At 39.3% G+C, this 22,844-nt stretch overlaps 1 long non-coding RNA gene across 1 annotated transcript; it reads left to right on the top strand.

Annotated features, from left to right (window-relative positions):
- The first annotated feature begins 609 nt into the window (after positions 1 to 609).
- LOC122556921 lies at positions 610 to 7,102 on the top strand. Its single transcript, XR_006313704.1, has 3 exons — positions 610 to 648; positions 6,660 to 6,769; positions 6,899 to 7,102. It is a non-coding gene; the product is annotated as an uncharacterized LOC122556921 (long non-coding RNA).
- The last annotated feature ends 15,742 nt before the right edge of the window (positions 7,103 to 22,844 follow it).

The raw sequence follows: 22,844 nt of genomic DNA, 5'->3' as shown, positions 1-22,844 counted from the left end.
AAGGCTCGATGGGCCGAAGGGCTTATTCCTGTTCTGTATTGTATTGCAATATATAGTATTGAAAACAATGCACAACTTTCCAATGATTTCACTCTAAGACTCTTGTTTCCAAATCAGCCAAATAGGCCCAGATGTGAATGAATGGTAAATCCTGTTTTTGTAAGTGTTATTAGGTCCATACTTTCAGAGTAATTCCATACCACCTTTGAAAGCATTAAAGCCACACTTAAGGTTTAAAACATAAATTAGTCTTTTAACCAAATAATGCAACTCATTTAACTGATATAATTGCTATACATTTATTGTTAAAACATCTTTTATCTACCTGCATTCGAGTAAATAAAACAAAAGCAAGAATTAAACTGTCTTCTGTAACTGTCTTTAACATACACTTCAGGTTTGAGTTTAACTTCTTAGTGCATATGGAGGATTTAAGTTGTGGTTGAATACATTGTGGTACAATGATGCTGCACACCTGCTGACCTCTATTTTGAATTTATGCATTTGAGAAGAATAGTTACCATTCTGAAGTGAAGGTACAGTGATGTCATTTGGATCCCATGTGGTGCTTTAATCCTGGCTTTGCAAGCCACATGCAGTGTCAACTGTGCCTTTCATGACATGAATTCAGGCACAGAAGAAGCTCTGGTAAGTAAAATATTTATAATATTTTTGAAGCTTTTCATGTAACCTTAAAGGAACAAGAGCACCTCTGAGTCAGACGAGGAATCTTTAAGTCTTTCCTTCCACTCCACTTGATTCCAATCCCTCTACATCCTAATCATTACTCACCTTATGCAGGGAACCTTTTTTTGGCTTGACGAATCAGCTTTATGACCCAGTTTCCTACTCCTATCTCCCATCCAACTCATCATTCCCACCAGATTCAAACAGAGTTATTAATTTATAAACTAAAATAGCTTATTGCTTGCGATATTAACCCAAACTAAGAGCTATTTTATTTATCTTTCTCATCAGCGTTTTTCAAATTGCTTCTGTATTGCTTTTCCAAGCTTTTCAAGTATCTATTCTTTTGAAACTCGTTAAATGCACCTTAGTATTTCCAAATGATGACTATTCAAAGTTAAACATAGACTTTAGACTTATAATCTGAACAGAGATAACCAGCATTCCTAGGTATCGAATTTTTGATTTATCAAATTTCGCATGAGACAGTTAGGGGATTAGAACTGAACCAATCTTTAAGTAATTTATTTGAAAACATAGGGCAGAATGTTCCCCTCCCTGATGTGGCAAGAGCAATGGCAAGAAAGGTGACAAAACAGAATGAGAATGTTAAGTATCAAGTTCTCGATATTGAGGAATACTTACCCAGGTTTCTCCTGAATGTTTAAGTAGTGACTTCAGAATGTCATCCTTATTTCCATGTTTTTGCATATCCTACTCGCAATCCTTTTTCACTGAGAAACTGGATGATCCTCACAGATAAATCAGAGTATGTACATTAATGTTTTCAAGTGTGTGTTGACACACATATTGAATCATTTTGAAATGTTTGGGCATCCACTATGACAGCTTTGAACTTGCAAGAGGCAGGATTTTTGCAGTTTTTTTTGGCAGAATGCTGCACTATAATGGAGGGTGGGAAAAATGACTTGTCCATTGTACATCTCCAGGCTTGAATAGCAGTGTTCTTCTTGAAAAGCTGTTGGACAGAATGAATCTTTCCCTGCAGAGATGTGTAGAATCATTACTTATTCCATACTCGCACTTAGGTGTGAAATGATGTGTGCAGGCCAGGCTCAAGCATATTTCCTATGTTTAGGCTCAGTGTTGTCTACATTAAAGTGCAATACCTTGGCTGCAAACCTCAACCTCACACTTCAATGTTCCCTGCCATCCGAGTCAATCCGTATTAAGGTTGCTTGTGAGAAAAGAGTTATGCTTAGTGAAAAGAACTTATTTCATTATTGGGATGCCTGAAGAGGCTGTTCATCTCTCCCATGAGTGTAATTTACCAAGTTCAGTAATTAAAATTACACTGGAGCAGACATTTCTACAATGCAATTGAAATTATATTAATAAAACTGATAGGTTATTTACAATGAGGTTGGTTCCAGTATAATCCTCCATTAATTGGCATTCGGATTAGATCTTCGATGTGCCACCTATGTGCCCTCAGTACATTTCCTTCCTCCTTTGTCTGTCACTACACTACACACAGTCCCCATCTCTGCAGTTTTGAGGCGAGAGAGCTTGCTGTGTGGTTGGCCTGTTGACTTGGATGGCTGTCCCTGGGCATCTTTGGAATGTCCTGAGCAGAAGCTTCTAGGGTTCTATTTGTCATTGTCCCTGTCTGTGGGTACTTGCTCACCCTACTCTGAGAATTAGGTCAAGGTACCTCCTTTCCCTCTCACCTTATCATTGCTGCAGAGCACCCATGACTAAAGTGATAGAGTAAAGGTCTGTGTGCATATTCAGCAGACACTGAAGTTTTCTGGACCTGGGACACTACAGCAGTCCCCAAGCTGACCATTGCAGTCGCCAGACACACACATGGCAAAGTCAATACAGTACTGCTAACATTTGTGAACTCCTCCATCTTTTGTTCACATTTGCCAAGTGCCTCAGGCTTGGTGTTCCTATGACTGTCTCTTCAGTTTGACAAAAACAGTGATACCTGAGGAGAGGGGATCATCTTGTACTGGGGGCTGAGCTAAGACAGAGACACAGAGCAATTTTTCTGGACCAGCTGTGGAGACGTGTCAGTGATGTGCTCACCAAATTATGCTCTCAAATCTAATCTAGAGGTAAACGTCTCTGAGCTGGTGGAAAGTGAAGTTGAAGGTCTTGCCAGTGGATTCACTAACTACTTCCTCAGAAGTGGACATAAGGTAAGGATCTCTAGTGCTGTCCACTTCTCAGCAAAGGTTCCCTGGGTGCCTCTAGAGCCTGAATAAGAGAAGGAAGTGAATTAGTTGTTGAAAATGAAGGAAAGATGAGGGGTAAGTTTGCAGTGGTGGTGATGAAGAGAAGCACAGCATAGAGAAGCTAACCTAATGGGTTGCTCATTGCTATGTTCTTCACCTCACCTTAACAGTCCAGTTCTTCTCCAGCTAAATCTCGTGTTTTCTCCTTGAAGGGAGTAAGGAGTCAGATGTCCACCATCATCACCCCCAACCTTACCAGTCTTGGACCTCTCAGCCTGTTTGTGGGCCAGATTTTCCTGCAATGTGACAAAAGAATGAATGGAGTATGGTGAAAGTGCAAACAAGAACAGTTAGTGACCATGGATGGGCAGGAGATGTGGGAAGGTGGTGCCAGTGAGTGAGTAAGAAGTGCAGAGGAGTCAGCAGTTTGGGCAAAAAAGGTGGATGTAAGTGAACATGATGCAGTAAAGAGAGTCATTATCAGTTTGTCTTGAGGAGAGTTGTGTGCAATGATAGAGTGAGTGTTATCCTGTCATCATGAGACAGCAAAGTGGAAATTGAGGCATTTACCCTTGCAGGGTGCAAGGGATCACTAACTTTCTTTTTGCAGTGCTGGTATCTCTTTTCACTCAGGGCATGCCATAGACTAGTGCTGCTATTTGGGTCCACACTGCCTCAGTCTAGTGCTCTCCTTTGATGGTGAGCAGGTCTTTCACAGTCCTTCACACCACCACATCCACCAGCACCTCGAAACATGGGAGCTAGCCTGCCATTCCTCTGTGACAGCTTCAAAGGTCAGCATCAAGCACCACAACTTAAGAGATAGTTCCTGATTCCCAGTGTTCACGGTCGCCACTGCCACCACATTTAACACCAGTAACACACCCTTTCACTGTGGTTCTGCACCATTGCAACAGAACAAGTAGCTCAACAAGGAAGCTGGCATCTGTTTCACAGATAGATACCTGCAGAGGGTGGCAGAGCGAAGGACCACCTCTTCCCTGTCACATTGCCAACAGGAAGCCATACTACAAGACATAGCCATCCTGGATGGAGAGACCAGCCCAATCATTCCAGGGTGAAATACAATGGCTAACTGTGCAGAAAGAAGATTAATGACATTCTGCTCTCCAGGGCACTAAGTGCCACCATCTTACCTCGTGGTACCTCACAATTACAGAGGCACTACTAACTCCAGCACTCAACAAGATTCATGTGCTTGATGATTAGCCCAATTAATGTTGGAGAAGTCAAAATCTCTTAATATAATTACCCTATTATTGTTTTTACTCATATCAGTGAATAGTCAACATAGCTTCTCCTCCACTGCCCATTAACTAATTGGGGACCTTTAATATATTCTCAGCAGTGCGATTGCCCTATTTTTATTCCTAAACTCTTACTTGAAGAACTTTCTAAGACATTGTCTCTCTTTGCTGCAGAACTGACTTTTTAAACTAATAATGTGAGACCACCTCTCTCTTACACCCTCACAAGCCTGCTTCAAGATTGTATACCCCAGAATATTGAGTTCCCAGTTGTGCCTCTCCTTCAACCAAGTCATTGTGATAGCAACAACCTCACAATACTGTGTTTCCAAGCATACCCTTGGCTCATCTGTCATACCAACAATATATCCAATCTTACCTTAAACTCAACATGGCTGAATTCCCTCTGCCTTGATTCCTTTACTAAATCATGCTATGCCACTATTGTACTGACACACTGTGTCCTCTCTGCCTTGAAGCTTGTTTAAATTTCTCCCAACAGTACGAGCAAATCCATTAGCAAAGATTGATGTCTTTCTAGTCCAGATGCAGACCATCCAATTGGATAGTCCCATCTTCCCCAGAAATGGTCCTAGTGATCCAGGAACCTAAAACCCTTCCTCCTATGTCAACTCTTGAGCCACACACTCATCTGTCCAATTCTCTTATTTCTTTACTAAAAGTTCCATACTGGCACTAACATGTATGTGTCTGATTTCCTTCACGTACTAGTTAGTGGTGAGTATAGAGACCTCAGCTCAGCAACTCAGTTTCTGCTGGACATCTGCACAGACCTGCACTCTATTGCTCTAATAGCATGGGTTCAGTACCAACGACAAAGCAAGAGGGGGATTAGGGACTTCAACCTCACTCCAGTTGCCCTTTCTGCTAAGTGAAATAGAATAGTTCCAGCGAGCCCCCACAAGCAAGAAGAGCCACATGTTGGATCCCCAGATTCTTGCTCACAGGACTTTCCACAGATCCCCAAACCCTCCACCATCCCTTTTTGCCTTATTGCCAAAGCTGGCTGAAATCTAAGCTGAGGAGGATGAGTCTGCGTTTGGGCTAGACACTTCCAATAGGCCTGGACCCTTGAGACCAATACATCCCCAGGGAAATCAGCCAAGATCTCCAAGCTAAGCAGGCCGATTACAAGACCAAATTCCTCCTGCAGACAATAGATCCCTTAGATGCAGAGGGAAAAAAGGAAGAGAAAAATCCTATTGAGGTTACCTAGGTGGCATGGGTGACACTTCACTTGGCATTTTTATAAAATGTTTGCTTGCATTCTTGCTGCATTGGGGAGACAGGATGCCAACTTGTGGAACATTTCATAGAACATCTCTGGAACGTACATACTAAACAACCCCACCGCCTGTTGACCGTACACTTTAAAGCTCTCAGACCTGGTGAAAGTATACCCAAGTGACTAAAGAGCAGCCTCTTTGAATATCTCAAATATAAAACTATTTGTATTGATCAAACTTTGCTCACCTCTCACAAACAAAGATCTCACTGACTGCTGATAAACTCAAGCATCACGAGTCGTGAACTGTCCCATTTTTGACTTCATTCTATCCTACCACCTGTGTATGCCAAGAAGTAGGTGGTGCTTGTTCAACATCTATGAGTTCACCAACTTGGAACATCAAAATTTATCCCCACACTCACCAATCCCCCTCCTGCCAAAGGAGAGCAAATAGACAATAGGCATTAGAGACTGAGAGTAGTATTCCAGAGACAGTAATTCCCAGAGATGTTCTCTGAAATGCTCTACAAGTTTCCCAGAGGTGTCTTCGCCATTTTCCTGATGTGGTCTTCTCTACATTGGGGAGACAGGATGCCAACTTGTGGACTAAATAACGTATGCACTAAACAACCCCACCGCCTGTTGACCGTACACTTTAAATCCACACCACCCCTCCCCACTCTGCCAAGGATGTGCAAGTCCTTGGCCTCCTCCACTGCAAAACTCTAGCCACCCGGCACCTGGAGGAAGAACGCCTCATCTTCCACCTTGGGACCCTTGAACCACACGGAATCAATGTGGACTTCATCAGTTTTCCCATTTCCCCTCCCTCCACCTTTTCCCAGGTCCAACCTTCCAACTCGGCACCACCCTCTTGAACCGTCCTACCTGTCCATCTTCCTTCCCACCTATCCGCTCCACTCTATCACCTTCACCTCACCCTCATCTACCAATTACATTCCCAGCCATCTTCCTCCCCAGCCTCACATCCCCCCTCCCTTTTAACTCTCAGCCTCCTTGGGCCATTCCCTCATTCCTGATGAAGAGCTTACGCTCAAAACATCGATTCTCCTGCTCCTCCGATACTGCCTGTCCTGCTGTGCTTTTTCAGCCCATACTCTTTGTCTTTGATGATGTTGTCAGCCTTTCTGCAGCAATGGGAGGCATAAACAGAGACCATGGATGGGAGGTTGGCTTCCATGATGGTCTGGGATCTGCACACAACCTTCTGTTGTTTCTTTCATGTGCCAGATGCCATGGGCCATGGATACGGAGTGCATGTGACCCAATGCTTTGCAGATGCCCAAGATGTTGTTGCCAGTTGAAGGCCTGACGGAGCAAGCATAAGCCAGAATCACAAGGTAACTGCTATAACTTTCACCTGGGGCACTCTCAACATCTGGTTTCTATCCATCCCATAGAAAGATGTACATTAATGAGGAGATTTTGTGTTAATGAAGGTGATAACGAGCTGTAATCTCTATTAATAGACTTCTTGCCGCTTCCAAGCAAGAATCCCACCTTGATACCCAGTGCTGGAAAATATTGTTTGTGGCTCCCGACATAGAGAAAGACTTTGCTGCATCTCTCACATGATTCTCCCACATCATTCAAAGCTGATAAGATTCCACCCAAAATCCTTTGAAGATTTCGTGGAAGCTTCTGCATAGTATTGTTGCTTAAATTAGTTTGTGCTACACTACTGACTGTACCAAGTGAAATAGAAATGAGGAACTTGTGCACAATCCGGTAAGTGCAAATCATCTTTCATAAAGGAACTCCATTAATAGAACTTATTAAGTGGGAATTCTCATTCTTTGTATCTACAGACTTTAGTACCTGTCCAAACAGCTGAACCATTAGTGATTCTGTAGCCTAATTGGTAAAGGACCAAGTTTTGCTGAATTCCTTTAACTGAATTGTGGCATTAACATTTCACATTCAGGTCAGATGAGGGTAGTTTGATGACAGCCTCCTGACACAATGTTACTTTCAAGGGATTTGCTTCCACATATGCCCCAAACCCATTTACCTTGTCTGTAAAAGCTCTAACCAATATTCTTTATATGAAATAAAACCATTTTAATACAAATGTGAGCATTACAAATGTGTGTAGCAGTACTGGAATTGCTAGAGTTAAACTGAGACCATTAAGCTGTAATTACATCCACAAAAGTTTCAAAAAAAATTACAGATGATTCCTTGCAAAAGCAGATTTATTTGAAGATATGAACACATACAATTTTCCAATGAGAATGAGGAACAAAAAAGAATCTGTTCTTTAAAAGCCAATAATTTATAATAGGGATAACTGGGCTCATTTATGTTACAGATTTTGACTTGAATGTGTTAATTTTCATGATGATTTTATACGAGTTCAAGTACACTGTAAAGCTTTGAATCATTAAATTCGGTAAGCTAATGTCAATTAGATTAACTGAGCTGTCAACTTTGTGGTGTCATTTTCAACTGCTCTGTCACTGTGCTCACCTCAAAAAGCAAATCCCATTCACTCTCCAGTACCTATCTGGCTTTTATTCCATTGAAATCAACTGGATGAGAATTTGACAGTTTCTATATTGTATGGCAGATCTACTCTGGCAGTTTCCTACCCAGAAAGTGAATTTAAAAATTACTCCACCAAATCCATTAATACAGTTGATTAATATTCCAATAATTTTAAACCTTCTAAATTAAAACTGCATTGAAAATGCCAAATTAGCATATTGGATCTAACAGCAACTCCATTCAGCCATGTGATTAATATTTTAATATTTTTAAGAGCTTACAAATTAAAAAAAACATTTAAAATACCAAGCTGGTACCTTGAAATTCAAATAGTCTACTTGGTAGCTGTGGTACAAAAAAAGGTCAAATAAACAAAGCTAAGAATTGTAAAACAATTATGATGGACTAAACCATAAATCAGACCAAAATGAACATGTTTAAGTTTAATAGTAATACACAAATTAAATATCAGTATCCAATACAAAGCAAAATAGTGTGGATGCTGGATGTCTGCAATAAAAACAGGAGGCTTTGGAAATACTTTGCAAGTCTCGCAGTTTTTATGGTGAGTGTTACTGATCTGGAATATCAAACCTGTTTCTTGCTCCACAGATGCTGCAAACCTGCTGAGTCCTTACTTTCCTTGAAGTTAACATTTGCTATCATGTTCAGTGAAAAAGACGGCTTGACATACCAAAATTGGATCATTCCTTCAAATAATTGTTCAGAACAAGATACCAGAAGCTCAAGGCAGTTGCTGCATTCTTGACATTTGTGCCAAGTGGCATCTTAGATAAAAAGGATAATCTGTAACTAATATTTCATAGAACCTCTACAGTGTAGAAGCAGGCCATTCGACCCATCAGGATCACACCAACTATCTGAAATCCCACCCAGACTAATTCGCTTACCCTGCCATGTAACTCTGCATGTCTGAAATAACTGCACAAAGGCCAGTATCCCTTCACCAAGTCACCCTTTACTTAGTTGTGCACAGTACACTGGCTGTGACCAGCCAGTTCACAGTCAGTTCCCCTGAACTGAGGAGAATCCAAATCTCCAGTTTATATTGGTTAGGCAAGACTTCCTGAGTGACCCAGGTTAGCAACCCCAATGAAGGATCTTATAGTCAACAAGATCTATCTGGTTCCAATCACTATACTTTCCCATGGCTAATCCACCTAACCTACATATTTCTGAACACAATGGGCAATTTAGCATGGCCAATCCACCTAACCCACACATCGTTAGACTGTCAGAGGAAACCGAAGCACCCAGAGGAAATCCACACAGATGGGAAAAATGTGGAAATGTGTAAACTCCACACAGGCACTTGAGGGTGCCCGGGTGCTGTGAGACAACAGATCTGACCACTGAGCCACATGCTGCCCCATTTGAATAAGTAACTTGTTTACTTTGTTATAATGTCATCACAATGTGTCATTCTGCTTTCAATGAATTTGAAAGATTCTGTTTGTAGAGGCCTGGTGAGTTACTATTGTACATCTTGTAGCACTTCTGTCATTCTGTGCTTGTGGTGGAGAAATTGATAGTTTAAGTTGTGCTTGGGAAGTCAATCAAACATGTTGATTTGTTCTTAAAGGTGTCAAACCTCTTGAGCATTGTTGGAGCTGCAACCAACCAGGCAAGCGGAGAGTATTCCATTCCATCGCATTCTTGACTTGTGCCTTATAAATGGAGGATATAAGCTTGGGAGACAGGAAATGAATTACTCTCCAAACCTCCAGCCTGCTCTTGTAGCTAAAGTATTTGTGCTTTTCAGTTCAGTTTCTGATGAATGGTAGACCCCTCAACCCAATATTAAAGGTGCAGGATTTAGTGATGATAAGATCATTGAATGTTAAGAGGAGATATTTGGACTCTCTCTTGTTGGAGATGATCATTACCTGGCATTTAGGTTGCATGAATGTTAGCACCTGGATGCTGTGCAGATCTTGCTGTGCATGAACACAGGTTGCTTTGTGCCTGAGGAGTTGAAAATGGCACTGATTCCTGTATAATCATCCTTAATTCTCATTTTATGGCAAATTGAAGGAAATGTCTGGAGATGGTTGAACTACTTGGTGCTACAATTCGTCAGGTGCTATTGCAATACTGACAACAGTCACTCTCAGCTCATCTCTTGAATTCACTTTTATCTGTATTTGGATGAAGGCTGTAATGAAGTCCTGAGCTGTGTGGTCCTGAATTGAGCATTGGTGAGCAGGTTGTTGTTTTGTCAGAACATCGGGACCCTGGAGCAATCTAATGATGCTGTCACAGGACTACACTCCACTGAGTATAAATGGAACAAAGTGGGAAGAGGTGGAACACTCTGGAAGAATACTATCAGACTGCAACCTAGAAAGCATTGAGAGCACATGGAAATGAACACACAAAGATGATAAACTTAACTAATCTAATGTTAAATCACAGTTTAGCATAACTATGATTAACAAATGTAACAGTACTTAGCGTTAATGTATTTTGTTATGAATGTCATTTTGAAATCTAAGCCTAAAGACTGTTCTTGACTTTACCTTTTCCTCAGCTAGTCTGTTTTAAATCCAAGCACACAGCATGACATTAAAACACACAGTGAAAGATAAATGCTACTCAATATTCCATCACTTTGTTGATGATTGATAGTGGGCTGATGGGGCAGGAAATGGCTGGATTGGATCTGTTCTGCCTTTTATGGACAAACTTAAAAGTTTATAAAGATATTGGACTTTAATGCAAATATTGAAATAATGTAGCTGAAGTTAACACTCATCACATTGTGAGGAATTTGTGTCCATACTGTACTGGGTCTTCTAGTGGTGATGCAGTAGCTAGTAATCTAGAAATGTAAGCTAATGTTCCGTGACATGAATTTGAATTCCACCATGTCTCATGTCCTATTAGGAAAGGAACTTGACTATTCTTGCCTCATCTGCTCCAGAGCAATGTAATTGAGTTTTAACTGCCCTCTGAGCAATTAGTCATAAATACTGGCCGAGCCAGTGATGAATGAACTAAAGAAAAAATATCTCAATGATGACAGAAGTGGTGCTACCATGAATTTATTGTGTGATATGTTATAGAATTTTTTTTCGATTATTAATCACACTTTTCAGTTATATGTTCTTTTCTTTTATTCATGCAGAGAGTTGGGCTTCATTGTTTGGGTTAACATTTTCTGCCTATATGCCCTTGGGAAGCTGATAGTGAGTTGCTTTCTTGATCTGCTGCCATTCATTGGGTGGAATCACACCCACAATTCTGTTAGAGAGGGAGTGCCAGAATTTGACCCAGAGACACCGAAGAAACAGTAGCATATTTTCAAGGGAGGATGGTGAGTGTTGGTCAGCTGCACTTCCTCCAACTACAGAAACCTACCATCTTGCCTTATTTTTTATTTGTCATGTACATTCAGAGTTTCTTTTTAGGTTATAGCAAAAATGTTCAGTGGCTGGAGATCTTAAATGAAAACAGAAAGCTTTTGATATTTGCAGCAGTGGCATTTGTGAAGTGAGAAATAAATGTAATATTTAGAGTCCAATTTGCTAAAAAACTGAAGAGAGTTAGAAATTGGGGCTTGTATGTGATGTCGTTTGTACTGTTAGGAACAAAAAGGGATGGTCAGGTGAAATTGGATCTAAGTTAAAAGGATGATGAGAACAAAGGATGTGATGGTACAAAAGGCAAGGAGAATGATAATGGAAGAAAAAAAGAAATGGTCAGAGTTGTGTTAATAGCAGAATGGAGGTCAGCTCTTTAAGGAAGCAAAAATATGAGACCAGGCTTCAGTCTAATTTGTCATGTGCATTGGATGCAACTCTAATTAATCTCCCAAATATTGCTTCTTACTTACTTTAAGAACTCTTTACTTACAACTTACTTAATACAAGATTCTGGAAGATATTCTGCTCCCTTCTGGAATACTCCACACAACCGTGTGACACTGACATCATAATTATATCATATACATCTTCATGATTATAAATTTTATTGATGACTAAATCCTCCACATAAATTGACACTCAAAAAAACAAAATTTAAAATGGAAGATTTCATGGTTAGGAATTGACATTCTTTTAGACGTTCATCAGTTAGGCTTGAAGTGTAAGTGAAACTTTTGCAGGTTAATTTTTGAATATATTTATTCATGTTGACATGGGACATTAAATACTACCAGAATAATTTGAGTATTGTCATGCAGATTTTCATCTGACAGCCTTTATAGAATGTTACCATGTTCATTGTCATGACACTCATGACAATAAATGTGTCATCAGCTGGTCATTGCATCAGAATTCAATCAATTCTTATTTAGCACTGATGGAACATTTTCAATATTAATTGTAAAAGGGGTTCAAGTACTTTGACAGTTTTCAATAAAAGTATTGAACTTGGAAAAAATAAATCACGTGGCATATTCTCATTCAGTAGATAACTTACAATATCTTTTGAATGGCAGTGAATATGAGAAAGTATGGCAGCTTTCAAAGAACCAGATGGAATGCAAACAGCCAGAGTATACGCTCAATAGCACATGCAGTACTAAACAGTTCTGTCACATCTTTGCCAGTTTCTTATTCAAAATATTCAAGCAACCTGTGAAGTCTATCAAATATATGTTATGCATCATGGAGCATTTCACTGCTTATAGCTTTAAATTACCACGTTTTAAGGATTGTAAATGAAGAGCGGCCACTTTTCAAAATGCATCCCAATGCAGGCACTCATGCCTGGCTGCTGACAATGAAACTTTTCTGGTGTTAGAAAGTTAAATGAAGGAAAGACTGATGTAAAGACTTTAAACCAAAGGCATTAGAAACAGGGAGATCAAAAAATTGGGGGATTAGGGTAGACTTTGATTCTTATCATGTCAAGGTTATATTTTACCACAGGCAACAGGAAACAACAGAGGAACAGCATTTTTCTTTTTGCAAAATAATTGGCACTGTGCAGGTTGTTCAGATAGCCATTTAAAAATGACGGGAACAGAGAACCAGAGCTATGCAGAAGCAGGCTGTCTCAGAGACACAATACCACAAGGTAAACAGTTCTGTGGAGTGAGTTTTCTGATACTTTTTTTCTACTTAATCTAATTTAAGGTGATCAAATATAAAGTAAAGATAAATTATTGATTAATTAATGCATTTTCTAAAAAAAACTGAATCCAATTTTATACTTTATTAAATATGTGATAATCAAATAATCAGTGCTCAATCAATTAATCGAATCCAGAGCAGAAAGCTATAATTAAATAACTACGGATAGTAACACTAAAGGATTCTGATTTTTTGGTAAATTAAAGTCTAAGGTATTTAGATAATGAAAGTTAAATAAAGCATTACAATTAATCTCTCTGTGAAAGAAAGCAATATTGACAGTAGTCACATAACAATATGATCTTGTAATGATACCAGAGGCTTGGTTCAAAGAAGGGCAGGGCTGGGTATCACATATTCATAGTTCCAAACTGTTCAGGGAAGGAAAGAAACAGAAGTGGTTGCAGTAAATATTAGGGACAAGATCACTTTGTTGGAAAGAGAACATCTCCCAGAGGAATCAAGAACAAAATCTGTTTGAATATCTCTAAAAATCAATGCCGCTACCAATGCATTCTAACCTATAAGCCACCAATAAATGGGAAAAATAAAGAGGAATAAGGTTACAGACAAATGCAAAAATTATAGTCATAATGGGGTCCTTTAATTACTCATATAGAGTTGGGATAATGATAGTTTAAATGGCAGAGAGGGGCAAGAATTCCTAGAGTATACTCAAGTGAATTTTCTTGATAAGTATGTTTCCTGTTCAATATGAAAGGAGATATTATTGGATCTGGTTCTAGAAAATGAAGTGGACTAAGTGGATCAATTGTCAGTCAGGGACCTCTTATGATCCTTCTGATGTTACGGCTGAATGAGTCAGATCCCAGAATGCAATGTTTTTCCTTTTTTTAATTTTATGTGGTGGTCTTTCACTGAAACATAAATGCACAAACTGTAGATTTCATTTTAATTATAAAAATAGAAGTTTATTACAGAAATGAAACTATAACAAAATAAACTAAACCAAATTATCTACATATAACACAATTTAAATGCTATCAAAGTCCTGACACCATCACTTTGCTGTTAATCAAAATCCAGAAAAAAATTCTTTTCACATCAAATTTGTTGATTGACTTCCAATTCTAGTCCTACAAACAGCTTGGCCTTTCCTTGACTCCCACAACTGAGATCCTTACACTGTGATAACTTGTTCCTTTAACTGATCTGAGCAAACTCTTTCATTCTCAGAGAAACTATTTTTACATCTGACTTCAGTCAGATCCCTTTCAAACTGAGCCCCAAAACTTTCTCATCTCTGGGTTTTTCTAATCAATGCAATCCTTGATTATTTAATATATTTCAATGTTTTCACTCTTCTGTCATAAAACCCTATAATAAAAGCAAATTTCCATTAACGCTTCAAGAGCCCTTCAGTATGTGACACTTCCTGGTTTAAAATCATGGTTAAAAAAAGAGGATAGACACATGGGGGCAAGTGGACGCCTAAAATATTAAATGAATACATATATCATTGCAATGAAGATGTTGTATATATCACAATGAAAGAATAGGTAGTTGGGCTACTAGGCAGGTCTAAATTTGATGAGGAGAAGGCCTTAGTTAAGATGGTTATATTTAAAGTTGATAGGTCACAAGACCAGGTGAAAGGCATCAAAGGATACTGAAAGAGTTAAGGATGGATATTGCTGAAGCATTCATCATAATTTCCTAAACCTCCTTAGGGGAAGCGATGACCTAATGGTATTATTACTGGACTTTAACCCAGAGACCTGGATAATGTTCTGGGGACCCGGGTTTGAATCCTGCCATGGCAGAAGTGGAGTTTAGATTCAATAAATATCCAGAGTTAAGAGTCTACTGATGACCATGAATACATGATCAGTTGTTGGGAAAAACCCATCTGGTTTACCAATGCCCTTCAGTGAAGGAAACTGCCATCCTTACCTGGTCTGGCCTACATGTGACTTCAGACCCACAGCAATGTGGTTGACACTTAACTGCCCTTTGTGATGTAAATGAGAGGAAGTGAGTTAAAAGTAGCTCGTATAGACTTCCAAATGACGCTTGATTAAGTTCTACATTGCAAACTTATATGGAAAACCTGAGGTCATTGAATGAAAGGTTGCAAATGTAAATGAAATTAGAGGAGTGACAGGAAATGCAGAGTAGTGGGAAACTTTAAACTATTAAACTAGGGAAGGTTTATAGTGAAACTTCTTGGACTCAGTGTTTGGACTCCTGCTCTTCATATTATATATTAATAAGCAAAGCTTTGGAGTACAAGGCATGATTTTAAAATAGTATGTGGAACTTGGAAGTGTCATGAATTAAAGCTGATAGTGTTAAACTTCAAAATCACATTGACAACTAGTGGAATGAGCTGAAAACTGTGTTGCTGGAAAAGCGCAGCAGGTCAGGCAGCATCCAAGGAGCAGGAGAATCGACGTTTCGGGCATAAGCCCTTCTTCATCTTATGCCCGAAACGTCGATTCTCCTGCTCCTTGGATGCTGCCTGACCTGCTGTTCCAGCAACACATTTTTCAGCTCTGATCTCCAGCATCTGCAGTCCTCACTTTCTCCAACTAGTGGAATGGGCAGACAAGAGACTGAATGCAGTGAAGTGTGAGGTGATTAATTTTGAGTGAAAGAAAAGACAAATGCAATTTAAAGGAATTGGTTCAATTCTAAACGAGATGCAGGAGGAATGGAACCTGAAAGTACATATGCTCAAATCATTGAAAGCAATAGGGCAGGTACAGAGACTAAGAAAGCATACCATAATTCAAAAAGAGTGGTAAAGATAAACCAGGGAACTACAGGCCAGTGAGTCTAACATCTGTGGTGGGGAAACCATTGCAAAAACCTTTGAGGGACAGAAATAATTTCTGCTTGGAAAAGCCAGGCTTACACAAGGATAGTCAGCATGGCTTTATAAGTGAGAGATCATGTCTATCAAATTTGATTAAATTCTTTGAGCGAGGTGACTGGGTGTGTTGATAAGAGGAGCACAGTTGATACATCTACAGGAACTTCAGTAACACTTTTCACTGGTTCTCATACAGCAGAAGTTAAGAAGTTAATAGCCTATGAGATCCAGAGCAATTTGGCAAATTTGATCCAAATTGGCTCAGTGGCAGAAAGTAGAGGTTGATTATCAAATTAATGATCTATACATGAATATAGGAGGTTTGATCGGTAAATTCGCAGATGATACAAAAATTGGTGGTGTGATAAATAACGAGGAGGAAAGCCTTAGATTACAGGACAATATAGATAGATAGATTAGTCAGATGGGCTGAATGGTGGAAAATGGGCTTTAATCCTAAAAAGTGTGAGAAGATGCATTTTAGGAGGAATAAATACAAAAATACAAATAAATACACATCAAACAAATACAAAGGGCCAAAAGGACATTATTGTGTAATATATAGATCCTTGAGTTGAGCAGGACTCCGAGGTGAAGGGTTCATGAAGACAAATGGGATACTTGGCTTTATTAGCCAAACCATTGACTACAAGAAGGTTATGATGAAACTGTGTATACTGGTAGTTCAGCCACAACTAGAGTACTTTGTATAACTCTGGTTGTCACATGATAGGAAGAATGTGGTTGCACTAGAGACGATACAGAAGAGATTCACCAGGATGCTTCCTGGGTTGGATAGATTCAGCTACAAAGAGAGACTAGATAGTTTGGGCCTGTTTTCCTGAGAGCAAAAAAGTTGCAAGGGTGACCCAGTGAAGTGTGCAAAACTCCGAGGGACATAGACAGAGTAGATAACGAGAAACCTTTTACCTTAGCTGGGGGGTCAGGGAGGTGTCAAAAACCAGTAGGGAGAATTTTAAGGGAAGGAGCAGGAGATTTAGAGGGGATTTAAGCAAACAATATTTTCATACAGTCTGTTTTGGGTATCTGGAACTCACTGCTCAAGAGAGTGGTAGAGATGGGTATCCTCAAGCCATTTAAGAATTATTTTGACAAATACTTGAAATGTCATTACAAACAAGGTTATGGATCAAAGCTCTCCACCATGGTAAATGGGATGAGAATAAATGGATGTTTGATGACAGGCATGAATATAATAACTCTATGATTATGACACTATGGTATCCTAGGACTTATTGATAAGGATTCAGATTAAAAAATAAATGAAGGATGTCATGATAAACCTGTATAAAATACTGTTCACCTTAAATGATGTGTTGTGCCCAGTTCTGGGCATTGCACTTTGGAAAGGATGTAAAAGCAATCAAGTGGATGCAAAAAAGATTCACAAGAATGGTTTCAGGGGTGAGCAACTTTTGTTACTTAGATAAATTGGTGAAGTTGGGATCTTCTCATTACAGATGAGAAATCGTGAAGCATTCATACAAACTAAATGAGGAGAAACTGTTCCCATTGGTGAAGGAACTGAGAACCACACATCACTAATTAAAGCTAATTTGCAAAAGAAACAATAGTTACATGAGGTTTTCTTTTTAATGTTGTGAATGCCTAGGATCTAGAGTGCTCTGCCTGAGTATGGAGTGAATGCAGATTCAACCATGACTTACAAAAGACAATTTTATCATGATCTGATGAGGAGAAAATTTAAGGGCTCCAGGGAGTTGACACGATGTAGAAAGATATTATGCATTATGGACTCTCAAAAGACATTCCATAAAGTATTGCACAATAGACTTGTGAGAAGCTGAATTACTCTTTCAGAGAGTGCAATAGACCAAATGGCTTCCTTGCATGCTGTAACTATTTAAAGATTTTATGAACATTAAGAAGCCAGCTTCTATAAGGCTATTTCTAGAACTCCCCTGTCCAGTTTATATTAACATGAAGTCATGCTGTGTTTGGAATCTTGTGGTTGTAAAATAAGAAGTCCACTGGGGCTGTTTGATCTAAATTTTTAAATGAGATTGCATGTGCAATACGAAAAGCTCACCATAAGTTACATCAGAAAATTCGAAATTGGATTTTTGAACCTACTTTAACTGGCTGCAAATCCTAAACTGTAAGATTTCACAGTTTTGAGTTTAATTGCTAACAATGTTAAGTAACTATCTTAACCATCTGTCCTCACCTTGACATGGTGGAGAGCTTAGGGTGTTCTGACAGTCCTTTGATTGATATCATCAGGAGCTTCAAGCTTACACTGAGAGGTACCAACTGGCAAAGCAAGACTTTGTGAGTCACCAGCTGTGAATGCGGAGGAAGGTTATGGTGGCAAGGTGTTCTGAGTCATTAAAAGCCAAGCAAGATACTGTCTGTCATTGTGATCCTAAATCTGACCACAAATCCATAAATATGGTCAATGATGACACCATTGGTCCCACATTAAACAAGGTGCAGCAGCCTCTAGATGGATGGCCACCTTGGCCAGAGAGCAAGGGATGCTGGGTATATTGGCCAAGTGAAATACTTTAGTCACAAAACCTACACACCAGACAGTGCAAACACAGCTGCCAGATGCTAACGATATTAGCATAATGCAAAAGGCAACAGTTAATCAGGACAGACAGAAGCAACAACTTATCCCTCAAACAAAAGAGGGTCCAGGCAGAAAGGCACTGGGTCCAACTACACAAAGAAACTGACAGTAACATGCCATTTAAGTCATTGACTCTTGTTTCAAACTATTAAGTGTATCTCCTTGATTGGCCAGAAGTATGGAAAGTTTCAAAAAACCATCTAAAACATATAAAAACAGAGGTCACCTGCAGACCTCTCTCTGGGAGAAATTCTTGCAATCATCTGAAGCCTTCTGAAGATACCAGCATGACAAATGGTAAAAACCATCTGACCATCCAGAGAGAGAGAGAAAGACCGAGAAATAAAGCAGGTTCACAGAGACAGAGCAACTGCATAAATTTACAAGAGACTCAAGAAGTATTGTAACCATAGGGGGCCAAATACGATTAGGGAAAGTATGTTTAGTATTAAAGATTATTGTAATTTTGTTCCAAATAAAGTGGCGATGTTTTGCTTTGGTACTGGTTTGTTTGTATTAATTTGACCACTTGGTATTGTTGGACACCTGGGCAGATTCATTCATAACATTCTGGTCAGAATTGTCTGCAACTTGTTTAAATTGTAACAGATATCAAAGGTCTCACTAAAGCTTCTGCCACGGTCCATATTCCAGGTCCGTGGTTATGGAGACTTAAAATTAGGGACAGAAGATGTTAAGTCTAAGATATATTCTGAATTTGATGAAACCTTCACTGATATCCAAAAGAAGAAAAGATCATCCTTTTGGGACTTTAACACTAGAGCTGACCATGATTCCAATGCCTGAAGAGGAACCATTGGGATAAGTAATATGGGAAAAGCCAATGCAAATGATATCCTCATATCAGTAAAGTGAGCACAGTATGGTTTCATAATTACAGTCACCATCTTCCAATAGAAAAACATGTAAAAGGTAAAATTGCCATAATCATATCAGACCATAAGGCTGCTCTTTCACTTAGAGTGAGATGACTGTTGGTGGTTTAAATTGACAGTCATCAAATCTCAGGTGAGGTGAGAGATTGAGAAGAAGAATCCTTCATGATAACCTCAGCTGATGTCAGAATTGAACTGTTGGTATCACTTTGCATAACAAACCAGCTATCCAGTCAACTGAGGTAACTAATCCCGGAAGAGCATATGCAAGACCTCATGCAGCTCTGGTATCTTTTGAATTAAATTACTGTTTGAGTCAAAGATCCATGTCATGTCAATATCACTTGATCTATATGAGGGCGGCAGCTGCTGGACAGATCATTGGCTCATTTGATCGGAAATGAATACAAAGACATCACAAGAACCAAAGGTCCAAGAGAAAGAGATTAATGTCTCCGCTCTAAAGCCACCTGACCAAAATAAAGGGAATTCCAAATGCAGCATACAAACAATCTGGAAAAGCTTCACACACCAAACTTAATTGAAGGCCATTAGAATCAAATAAAATAAATTGTACTTGACACTTGCATCCAGATCATTGGCTTTGAGTAACATTATTACTTAGACTGGTTCAATGAAAACGATGCAGAAATACATGATCTCCTGAAACAAATTCAGGCAGCCTTCATTGCAGATGTAGATAAATTCAATGTTGCAAGCCAAGAAGGCAGCATTCCAACACCTTTAAGACTGGTGTCAAAAAACATAAACTGACAATATGAAAGACATATTGCAGGAAGAGAGAATCTGAGAAATCTAATGGTATGCTGACAGTCATAACATTCAAAAGCTTTTTCGAAGCCATCAGAGCCATCTGTGGAATAAGGGTTAAATGTACAGTCCGTGCTTGGATTGATTCATGTTTTCAGGATATTAAAGAAAATAGATGGATTAGATTGGGAGAAACAGATTTCATCAGTTGGAAAGATTACAACTGGAAAGCAGCGGGTAATACAATGGTTGAGTGTAGCACTGATTCCTCACAGTGCCAGGGACCCAAGTTTGATTCCGATCTCGGATGATTGTTTGTGTGGAGTAGCCACAATCTTCCCATGTCTGTGTGGGTCTCCTCTGAGTGATCTGGCTTCCTACCACCATCCAAAGATGTGCAGGTTAGGTGGATTGGCTATGCTAAATTGCCCATAGTTTTCAAGGGTGTTCAGGCTAGATGGGTTTGCCATAGGAAATGCAGGGTTTACAGGGATGGGGTAGGTCTGGGTGAGATGCTTTTCAGGCAGTGTGGACATGATGGGTCACATGGCCTGCTTCCAAACTGTAGGGATTCAATGATTATGACTGCCAAAAATGAAACTAATGATTCAAATGGTTAATGTATTTTGGTTACATGATTTCATCCTCTCCAACATTTACCCTAAAGCGTTATTAAATCACACCAGCACTGGAGTTTGTTCTATATAGCTGCTTTCTCTTTGGACAATGTTAGTTGATTTTATGATAATGAAGGTCATTAGGACTCAATGACTTTTTCAAAAGTTGCTTTTTAATTGAAAATTACTTCCTTCTGGCAATGTCGAATGGCGTTTCAAGGTTTAATATTTTATATCTTGAAGTAATAGGAAATAACTGCTCAAAATGTAAATGCACCTTATATCAGGTAAGCAAAAGATGGTTTCTATTTTTGATACATTTTCTTCTAGTTTTCATTCTATGGTTTTATCTTATTGATGTGTAAAGTATGTGTCTCATTCCAACCTGAAAGGATAAAAAAAATGCAAAATGAAATCAATGAAGACAATCAACATTAGCTGTATATAGAGGCTGAGGTTACTCTCTTTTGAGCAGAGAAGGTTAGGAAAAGATTTACTGGAAGTTTTCAAAGTTATGATTCTTTTTTACATGGTTAAATGAAGCAGTTGTTTCTTGTGACAGAAAAGTGGATAACCCAATGAACATTGTTTTCTCTCCACAGATGCTGCCAGACCTGCTGTTTTCCTCCAGTAGTTTCTGTTTTTGTTACAGTTTGAAGGTAATTGACAAAGAACCAGAGGCAGGATGAGATTTTTTTGTAAAAATGGTTTGCTATGGTAGAGCGCCAAAACTTGAAAGGATGCTGGAACTAGGTTCAGTAATATCTTCCAAAAACATAAACTGCTTGAAGAGGGTAAATTAGCTGTGTTAGGGGAAAAGGGCAGAAGAAAGGGGGCTAGTTGGACAGCCGTTTAAAAGGGGGCTTTTGCTGTATTATGATTAGATTAGATTACATACAGTGTGGAAACAGGCCCTTCGGCCCAACAAGTCCACACCGCCGCACCCGGAGGAAACCCACGCAGACACGGGGAGAACGTGCAAACTCCACACAGTCAGTCGCCTGAGGTGGGAATTGATCCCGGGTCTCTGGCGCTGTGAGGCAGCAGTGCTAACCACTGGGCCAACGTGCCGCCCACTAATTCTATGATATAATTCTGTAAATATTTTATTAACGCATTGTCAGTGTTTAGCAGTCCTTTATGTTAAATTCGGTCATGGATGTGGGATGTACCTGGCACTTTTTCTACTTGTAGACATGACAACACTTCATTGGCTATAAATATCTTTGGGACCTGTGTTGTCCATGAAAAGCATTACATAAATGTGAGTCATTCTTTGTTTTTCCCATGCTTTCCACTGCCAAGGTCCTAAGGTCTGGAATTTGCTCCCTAAAACTTTTTGCATTGTTTAGACATCTGCCTTTATTTCCATTTTAAGATGCTCTGCGAACACTTAAAGAACTCGTAGAGTGAAATACCACCTTATGCAGCTCAGTGTCAGGTTTTGTTTGATAATGCTTGTGTGTAGTTCCCTTAAGTTTCATATGGCGGCAGTTCTATGTACATACAGTTAGTCATTGCTTGTTTTAATTCATCAATAGAATGATGGCATCACTGGCTGGGCCAGCATTTATTATCCATCTTTAATTTCTCTTGAATTTACTGCCTTGTTACACTATGTCAGCGGGCAGTTAAGAGTCAATCAACTCACTGATGGTTTGGACTCACACATACACCAGGATGGCAGATTTTCTTCCCTCAATGACATTAATGGACGAAATAGATTTTGATGACAATTGATGATGATTGCATGGTTGTCATTAGGCTAGCATTTAATTCCAGATTTTATTGAATTCAGATTTCACCATCTGACTCCTGCCGTATCAATGATGTGGAGGTGCCAGTGTTGGACAGGCATGGACAACATTAAAAATCACATAACACCACATTATAGTCCAACACAGGTTTATGTGGGAGCACTAGCTTTCCAGGCAAGAGGCAGCACCTCAAAAGCTGATGCTTCCAAATAAACCTGGTGGTCTATAACGTGGTGTTGTGTGATTTTTAACTGTCGTATCAATGCAGACAAAAAAAGACTTGAAAAATCTTTGATGTACGTAAATGCATGAAGAAGTTGCATTTAACTAATGCC

Source organism: Chiloscyllium plagiosum, chromosome 14, assembly GCF_004010195.1.
Source record: "Chiloscyllium plagiosum isolate BGI_BamShark_2017 chromosome 14, ASM401019v2, whole genome shotgun sequence".
NCBI lineage: Eukaryota > Metazoa > Chordata > Chondrichthyes > Orectolobiformes > Hemiscylliidae > Chiloscyllium > Chiloscyllium plagiosum.
Note: the sequence above shows the minus strand (reverse complement) of the source record. Positions and strands in the feature narration are given on the sequence as shown.